Genomic DNA, 10,166 nt, shown 5'->3' with positions numbered 1-10,166 from the left:
CTAACACTCCAAAATGATCATTCTAAATATGAGTGTCACTCACTTCCTATTTATAGGAAAGACAACTCATTTACACATCAATAAGGGTAAGCCACATCCAAGTGTGACTTTTCACCCTAACATTCTCCCCCTCAAAGCTAGGATTGGATGTCTCGGCTTCAGTCTCCAATGAGCTAGCACGATCAAGACCAAACTCCCCCTCAAACTAACACCGTTCTTGAAATCCGCAAATGAATATCCGACAAACCCGCTTCGAATACCCATCATTCTCCCCCTTTTATAATCAAAAAATGATTATAAAACCCATTAAGGGTGAGAAGCGCCCGAGGAATAAACTTCACAATACTCCCCCTTGTTGTGTACCAAAAATGAATCACCAAAAATCTTTCACGGAAAAACAATCACGAAAAAGCCTCAAAAAATTCCCAAATTCGTGAAATTTTTTGACTTTTTTTTGGGTGAAAGTTGCAAGATTTTTCAAAATCCGGGTAAGAAATGTCACTTTCTGAATTTTGCAGGGACCCGTTGCGCCAAAAACAGCCAAATATGTGAAACACTCCCCCATTTGCAAAACTGGGTAAAAAGTGTAAATTCACACAATTTGCACGGACTAGAAATGTACATTCTTCAATTTTTCAGAAAAATAGCCTATTGCCAACTTTTCGAAACATCAGGGACTCATTTCTAAACTTCTGCATTCTTCACTTCCAAACTTTCGAAAATCAATCCAAATTCGAATATGGGTATAAACTATCAAACTTTCAAAAGTTGCAGGGACCAATTCGAAAATTCTGCCTTATTTCTTCCAAACTGTCGAAAATTACCCCAAATTTCAAAGCTGGGTAAAAATTGTCAATCTTTCGAAACTTAAAGGACCAATGTCGAAAATTTTAGTCAGGCAAGGAAGTATCAACAAGCTTCACTTTTACACAAACACGCTTCGCAACATTAACCATCAAAATCTTTCGTTAGTCGACATCAATTCCCAAATCTTCCTTATTAAAACATTTGTTATCAAGTCCGTCGTTTTTCAAAACAGGACTCCACATTCGAAATCAATGGGACAAGCCTTTGCTTTTTGACACCTCAAAACCATCGACTCTTGATTAATAAAACCCAACATGTCACACCCCAAAACCATGAACGGCGGAAACGTTCTGGGGCGGAGGACGTCATGTACAGTATCACAACAATGAATAGTAGTAAACAAGCAACAACATCATCCATTGCATTAATAATATAATTTCATACAATTGTGTTCTGTCAAGTTATATAGACACCAAAATATACATATCAAAATAAAAGACGAGTCTTGAACGAACTCCATCTTCTCAAAACCTGGCACCTGTACCTGTCTACTGGTGACCTGAGAATACAAGTTATTTTGAAAGCGAGTATCAGCTTAAAGCTAGTGAGATCATAAGTATATTAGTGTATGTGTTTGTATGAAAGCATTTGTAAAATGTTTTGCAAGGTGTTTTGTAAAATGTTTGGACTCTCCTAGAAAATCCTATGTTTTCTACTAATTGTAGCCTTCTACCAAGGCATCTAGTATCGGTGTGTGTCTCTTGTAAGAGTGTGTATTTTCCTAATTCTGACTATCACTAACCAAAAATATAGTTTTTACATTACCGTGCATCGTGTGAATATTCACAAAGTGAATGTAATGGGAAAAATCATAGTACCGTAGTATTTGTAATAAGTGACTACTGCTGGACTAACTACCTTAAACCAATTGATATTTAAAGTAACATGTGATCGACCTGTATCCTGTTACCGACTTTAGTAAAACGACGATGTAAGATGCCGTAAGAAATGACATTTGGCACCCGTAGACTTGAAAGTCCCACTGTAGCGACCAGCAAGGTGTAGGATAGTCAATCCAGTATAGATCTATACGCAAAATCATACGCTCCCCAATTAAGGAGATTCTTGATACAAAAACGGTCATGGCAGGAAGTGCCATGACCCGTTTAATGGTTCACATAACTGAATGAATGTATATGAAATGAATGTGCTAACTGTAAAGTGTACTCTTTCTCTGTCTAGCCTATATGTACTAAAATGTTCTGCGTGTGCTAGCTGTAATGTGTGTTCTCTCTCTATCTAGCATGAATAGTAATGAATTGTGTGTACTACCCGTATTGACTCATGAATAAACTGACTCATTGTATGTTTCATTATTCTAGTAATAGTTTTAGTATCTTCTTAAACTACCCCTATGGTAGCTTACTAATAATGTATGATCATGATTGTAAACCCTTGCTACCCAAAGGTATGGAACTGGTTGAAAGAACTTTTATGTCTATATATGTATACATAATATATAACTAATAGATAGACGACCTTCGGACGGATAACCAATGCCCTAAAGCCACATCCCAACGAGGAAAAGGAGATAAAGCGAGCTAGCCTTCCTAAGCCCTTTAAACATTACGTATATAACTATACATACATTGGCATGCATTTGATAATAAGTATAAAAGAGTTTAAGTAAAAGTATTTGACAAGTATAAGATTTTGAAAAATAGTTTGAAATAAAACAGTTTAGTAAACAGTTTGAACAGTAAGAAAACTACTGGTTTGGTAGTTATTAATCGCATGTGATTGATATAATAACTATAAGTATTCAACTTGTATTCCCCCCCCCCCTCCATAAAAGCATTTAAAAACATTTAAACCATTGATTAAGGGGTATGAACTCACCTGTAGTGAGTGGTATGGATGAACTGATGAAACAGGATTGCTAGGTGTCAAGTGAAGTCTTGAACACACACAACGATCCTAGTTGTCATATAATATCACATATGTGTATCTAATTAGTCTCTAAACAACTAATAAACAAAGTTAAGACACCCTAGGACATGCTAAACACCTTATATAAGTGTTATAAGTCCCAAGGATTGCATCTAAGTGTTGTAGGACATGGATGGTGTGCTTGTGGTTCAAGGAAAACTCCATCATGGAGTTTATGGTTTTATGGTCATCAACAAATGAGTTTACGGTCGTAAAACCTTGAGTTTACGGCCGTAATCTCCTCCTCTTTTGACCATTTGATGATTTGAAGCCTTAAAAGTCCCTAGAAGCTTTTCTACTTGAAGTATGTGTCTTTGGAAGGGATTAGGGCACCATTTCACTCGTAAATGGAGTTTACGGTTCCTAAACCATTTTCCTTTGAGTTTACTACCGTAAACTCATATGGTTTATGGTCTTTTGGGGTTTTTCAAGTCCTTTTCTCAACAAGGAAAGGATTTAGACATTTTTCTAAGGCTTGTGAAGGACTTGGGCACACTTTGGCACCTTTATTTGGGGTTTACGGTCCAAGAACTTCTTGGACTGTAAACACCTTGTTCTTGGTGTTCTTGGGACGATTTCTTGATGTAAGGGAATGTAACAAGCTTTATACAACTCTAGGATATAAGTACTTACTATATAGAAGCTTGAAATGAGCTAAAAGTCCAAGAACACTAGTGTGTGTTCTTGGTGAAAATTGAAGAATCAACCTTTTGGAATGATTTCATGGTTAGAAGTGTGTTAAAACACTAGATTAAGTCATATAATCACTTAAGAAGGCTAGAACACTTACTAGATTGAAGATCTTGAAAAACTTTTGGATGATACTTGAGAGAGAAATGGATTTGGATCTTGAGATTTGGAAAAAGTGTAAATAATGATTAATTGTCATATATATACTCCCAAATTTAGGGTTTTTGGCTGTAAATATTTTATTCAGGCAGTAAACTCTAATTTCATGGAGTTTTGGAATAAAAGTGTTGCACAATAAACCCTAGTGCATCCTCTCTCCTTATATCTCTTAAAGTGTTAATCCTGAAATACTCAAACTTATTCTAAAAAGTCTGAAAATTAACAGCAACTATTCTGACTTCTATTGACTTGATATGTTGTACAAAATAGAAATTCCGGGTTGTCACATCATCCCCTCCTTAGAAGGAATTTCGTCCTAAAATTAGAGTTGTAAGCAATTAAGTAGTTACATATAACTAAGTAAAAAGACGAGGATATTTCAGTTTCATCTGATCCTCACGCTCCCAAGTGAATTCCGGTCCTCGCTTGGCGTTCCAGCGAACCTTCACTATCGGGATACGACTTTGCTTCGTTTGCTTGACCTCTCGGTCCATGATCTCTACTGTTTCTTCCACGAAGTTGAGACTCTCGTTCAGATCGATCTCGTCGAGTGGGATAACAAGAGTCTCGTCGGACAGACACTTTTTCAAGTTCGATACGTGGAAGGTAGAATGTACGTTACTGAGTTCGCACGATAAGTTAAGTTTGTAAGCTACACGGCCGATTCTTGCGAGAATCTCGAAAGGCCCTATGTACCTTGGATTTAGCTTTCCACGCTTTCTGAAGCGTATCAACTCTTTCCAGGGGGAGACCTTCAACAGGACCCGGTCACCCACCTGGAATTCCAAAGGTTTCCTATGTTTATCAGCGTAGCTTTTCTGTCGGTCTCTGGAGGCTTTCAATCGTTCACGGATCTGAATGGTCTTCTCCGTCGTTTCCCGTATGATCTTCGGACCTGTGAGAGTGTTGTCAGGAACTCGTCCTTTAGCTAACTGGGTATCACCCACCTCAGCCCAGCATAGAGAGGATCTGCACTTTCGGCCATAGAGGGCCTCGAATGGAGCAGCCTTTATGCTCGTGTGATAACTGTTGTTGTAGGAAAATTCGACAAGGGGTAAATGAGTATCCTATGCTTTCCCAAAGTCGATCACACAGGCTCGCAACATATCTTCCAAGGTTTGGATAGTTCTCTCACTTTGCCCGTCGGTCTATGGATGGTAGGGTGTACTCATGTCCAGCCTAGTTCCTAAGGAACTTTGTAACGACTGCCAGAATCTCGAAGTGAATCTACTATCTCTATCCGAGATAATGGATAAGGGAGCACCGTGCAGTCGTACAATCTCCCTAATGTAAGTTCTTGTAAGTTTCTCCATCTTGTCTGTTTCTTTGATCGGCAGGAAGTGTGCAGACTTGGTCAGTCTATCGACGATGACCCATATGGTATCAAGTCCACCCATTGTCTTGGGCAACTTGGTTATGAAATCCATAGTTATCCGCTCCCACTTCCATTCCGATATCTCGGGCTGTTGTAGTAGACCGTAGGGTTTTTGGTATTCGACCTTGACCTTTGCGCAAGTAAGGAATTTACTCACAAAGGTAGCAATCTCTGCTTTCATGTTAGGCCACCAGTATAACTTTTTTAGATCTAGATACATCTTATCTAAACCGGGTGCATGGAATAACGAGTGTTGTGCACCTTGTTCATGACCAAGTCTCTAAAACCACCTAGTTTCAGGGTCCAGATCTGGTCCATGAAATAATAAGCTCCGTTACCCTTATCCTCCAAGTTCTTATCCATCCCTCTCAGGGATTCACCCACCATGTTTTCAGGCTTCAAAGCATCGAGATGAGCCGCATTAATTTGTGTGGACAAGTGCGAATGGATAGTCATAGTCAATGATTTGACTCTACGACCAGAATATTCCTTCCAACTTAAGGCGTCAGCTACTACGTTGGCTTTACCCGGATGATAACGAATTTTGCATTCATAATCACTGAGTAGTTCGACCCACCATCGTTGTCTCATGTTGAGCTCCTTCTTGTCAAATATGTGTTGTCAGCTTTTGTGGTCTGTAAGGATAGTGCTTTTCGTATCGTACAAGTAATGTCTCCATATCTTCAGAGCAAACACAACTGCTCCCAGTTCAAGATTGTGGGTCGTATAGTTGACCTCATGTGTCTTCAGCTGTCTAGAGGCATAGGCGACGACCTTACCTTGCTGCATCAGAACACATCCGAGCCCTTGATTCGACGCATCGCAATAGACAACAAAGTCTTCTATTCCTTCAGGGAGGGATAGTATTGGTGCGGTGGACAAGGCTCATTTGAGCGTTTGAAACGCTCTCTCCTGCTTCTCTTCCCAGTCAAAGGCCACGCCCTTCTGGGTCAGTGTTGTAAGAGGTTTCGCAATACAGGAGAAGTTCTGAATGAACCTGCGATAGTAGCCAGCGAGGCCGAGAAATTGACGAATTTCTGTAGGCGTCTTTGGTGCTGACCAGTTCTCAATGGCTTTGATTTTGGAAGGGTCCACGTGTATTCACTCTTCGCTAACCACGTGCCCTAAGAATTCGACTCGTCGAATCCAGAATTCGCATTTCGAAAACATTGCATAGAGCTTCTCCGAACGTAATGTTTCGAGGACTTGTCGTAGGTGTTGACTATGCTCCTCCTTACTATGAGAGTAGATAAGTATGTCATCGATGAAGACGATGACGAATTGATCCAAGTAAGGATGACACACCCTATTCATTAAGTCCATGAATACAGTGGGTGTGTTTGTCATCCGAACGGCATCACTACAAATTCGTAGTGTCCATAACGAGTTCGGAAGGCTGTCTTTGGAACATCCTCCCCTAGCACTCGCAGTTGGTGATATCCAGATCTCAAGTTCATTTTCGAAAAGAAATTGGCCCCTTGAAGTTGGTCAAATAAATCGTCGATCCTAGGCAAAGGATAACGATTTTTTACGGTCAGCTTGTTGAGCTCCCTGTAGTCGGTGCACATACGAAACGATCTGTCTTTCTTCTTGACGAAAAAAACTGGAGCTCCCCATGGTGAGAAGCTTGGCCTTATAAAGCCCTTGTTGAGCGGTTCGTTAAGTTGACAGGATAGTTCTTGCATCTCTGCAGGCGCTAGACGATAGGGCGATTTGGCTACGGGGGTAGCCCCTTGAACTAATTCGATTCGGAACTCGACTTGATGTTGCGGAGGTAATCTTGGGAGTTCTTCTGGAAAAATTTCAGGAAAGTCTAGTACTATTGGAATGTTCTGAATGTCCTTCGTTTCTTGGCTCACATCGACCACATGAGCAAGGAATGCTCTACATTCCTTCCGCAATAATTTTTGAGCTTGAATGGTCGAGATGATACGAAGGTTTATGTCGGGTTTGTCGCCATAAACTACTAGGTTTTCGCCAGACAGTAGATTAAGGCGAACAACCTTTTCGTAACACATGATGTCGGCACGATGAATACTCAACCAATCCATGCCGATAATGACGTCGAAACTTTTAATTGAGATCGACATGAGATCGATCGAAAATGAATGGCTATCTAAAGTTAGGGTACACCCTATGAATATGCTGCTAGTGCTCTCTGTCTTTCCATTAGCCATTTCTACAGTGAACAGTTCATTAAGTGCTCGTGGTTTTTGCCTAAGTAAATGAGCAAATTTTTTGTTCACGAAACTCCTCTCCGCTCCACTATCAAATAGAATGCATGCATAAGAGTTATTGAGGAGGAACATACCAGTGACCATTGTGGGGTCGGCAACCGCTTCCTCATGGCCTATGGCCAGAACTCTTGCCGCTCCACCGGCAAACCCTGCCTTCGGGCAGTTTCTTTTGAAGTGGCCCACCTCGCCACATCTATATCAAGTTTGGCCCACTCCATCACCGGGGGCTTGGTTGATTGGCTTCGTCGGAGCTTTATGAAAACAGGCAGTGTGCCCCTTCCCGTTGCAGTTCAGACACTGCATCTCCCGAAAGGCACCGACATGATGGAAGTTGCATTGGTTGCATTTGGGCAAACTTCCAGCGTATTGCTTTACTGGATCAGCAGCAGCAGGTGCTGTCGCAGCATGTACTGCCACGACCTACCTCTTTTTGGCAGCCTTAGCCTTCTTTTTGTCATCCCAAAACTTCCGCTTGGAATCAGCGGTTCTTGTAGGTTCTGAGATGGCTAGGGTAGTCGTTGTGGCCGGGGTACGAACCCCATGGTCTATGAGACGCTGTGCTAGTCGTTTGGAACTATCAAATGTAGTGGGTGTGATGCCAATACATTTCCTTGGTATGGTGGCATCAGCCCCCATATATACCTCTCGATTTTCTTTCCCTCTGTAGGAACCATGTTAGGACAGAGGGCCACCAGTTCACAGAACCAGGTGGTGTAAGTGACTACATTGGAGCCCTTCATGGTTAGGCTCCACAGTTCTTCCTCCAGCTTCTGGATCTCGCCGCTCGGGCAATACTCCTCAATCATGAGGTCTTTCAAAGTTTCCCAGCCCAAAGCATTAGCCACTATTAGAGATAGTGACTTAACATGGCTATTCCACCATGTTAGCACTTTCGTTTCAAAGGTGCAAGCAGCAAACTTCACCTTGCTCTCGTCGGGACAAGAGCAGATTTCAAAAACCGATTCGGTTTTCTCGAACCATTGCGAGAGGGCAATGACTCCGCCAGTCCCGTTGAAGGACAAGAGCTTGCAGTTGGTGAAGTCCTTGTAGGAGCACTTTCAAGGGCACAGGGATTTCACCATGAGTAGATAGGACTGGGGTTCCTCTTCCAGTGGAACCTGATGAATGATATTGAGCCATGATTGTAGCCACAGCTGCAGCTACCGCAGCATTTAGAGCTGTCGTCTCGAACTGAGGAGTAGGTGGTTGAGGAGGTGGTGTTTCGTTATTAGGGTTTCGCCTTGGATTCCTGCGATGCGGCATCTTTGATCTAAAAGTTTATGAAGATGAAAACATTGATAAGAATTTAATGGAAGAATTGATGAAAAGGATTCATGGACCAACTCTTCATAGCCCAACAGTACGATTGAATGTAGATCTAGAATTAATAGATGACCTCATTTGGATAATAATAATTCTCATAAGATTAGGTACCTATCAATATTACTGGAATTACAGATGTAACAAGTTCGGGAAAAACTACCAACAGAAAGAGGCCTTACATCAACCAAAATGGGAAAATTTCGACAGCATTAAAACCTAACAGGCCTAAAATTTACAAAGATAGAGAATTAGACCAGAGTTTTACATAACTAGGTTATATCCAAAAGAGAGAAGTTTATGAGAATCTATCGGCGACGAGAACTACCATAGTGAGTTCTTGATCCCGACAGGAGATGTTCTATGTCCCTCGTATGCCTATCAGCTCTTGCTTGCTGAGCCCGAAGTTCTCTGACTTCAGCTTGGGTTTCAGTGAGTTCCCTCTAAAGAGCTGCATTGTGGACCAGAGTCCTTTCATGAGCAGACTCTAGCTGGCGAATGCGGACAGTGTTAACGCCAGAGTTGGCGTCAATCTCCATGACTCGGTCGATAGCTGCTCGACCCTGCTTTGTGTTCCGAGCAATCCTACGAACTATGATTGGTAGGACTCTGTCAGCAGAACTTCCCTCAGTGAGGTTGTAGAAACTTCAATCTCCATTGTAGGGAATGGATTGACCTTGTTCCTGACTCCATCTATTCAAGTTTGTGGCCCACAGAGGTGTGGGTCCTTGAAATGTTGGACGAGGGTTTGGGTTTTGATCAGCTGGGGGCAGGTTGTTGACTTCTGGCTCTGAGTCAGAACCATTAGAAAAGCCTTCATCTTCATGATCATCCAAAGGAATTGGGTGATCATCTTCTTGTTCTTCATCCAGCCATCCTGCATTTCCGTGGTTGGGATAGTACGGGTCTCCGGCAAGGTGCAATCCAGCCATTAAATCTACGCGAGAAGAGAGGTATAAGAATCTAGCACATAAGTAACTTATAGTAATGCAAAATACTCCTATAGTATTTTAGGTTTAAGTTCTATTGTTCTCATTGTGGTATTGTGGGTAAGTTTTTAGACTTGTTGCAACCTCACAACCACACTTAGGCACATGCTAGCCAACCCTCGGATAATATAGTTGATCAGGCTATATATTCCCAGTTTTGACTATATGTCTCTAACTCTACTTGTGTTACCCAACAATCGTAATACTTTTGTACTGTCTTAGTGACACTGATTTTAGTATGAATGCAGGCACGTACACTTAATTAAATATTTTATTATTTAAAGTATAAACTCTTGGTCAAAGTATTTTAATCCCATTGTATTTGTAGTTAGTATATCTTTTATGGGTTGATGTACTCAATTCACTATAAACAATGCTCTGATACCAATCTGTCACAGCCCAAAACCATGAACGGCGGAAACGTTCTGGGGCGGAGGACGTCATGTACAGTATCACAACAATGAATAGTAGTAAACAAGCAACAACATCATCCATTGCATTAATAATATAATTTCATACAATTGTGTTCTGTCAAGTTATATAGACACCAAAATATACATATCAAAATAAAAGACGAGTCTTGAACGAACTCCATCTTCT

This window comes from Lactuca sativa, chromosome 4, assembly GCF_002870075.4.
Source record: "Lactuca sativa cultivar Salinas chromosome 4, Lsat_Salinas_v11, whole genome shotgun sequence".
Lineage (NCBI taxonomy): Eukaryota > Viridiplantae > Streptophyta > Magnoliopsida > Asterales > Asteraceae > Lactuca > Lactuca sativa.
Note: the sequence above shows the minus strand (reverse complement) of the source record.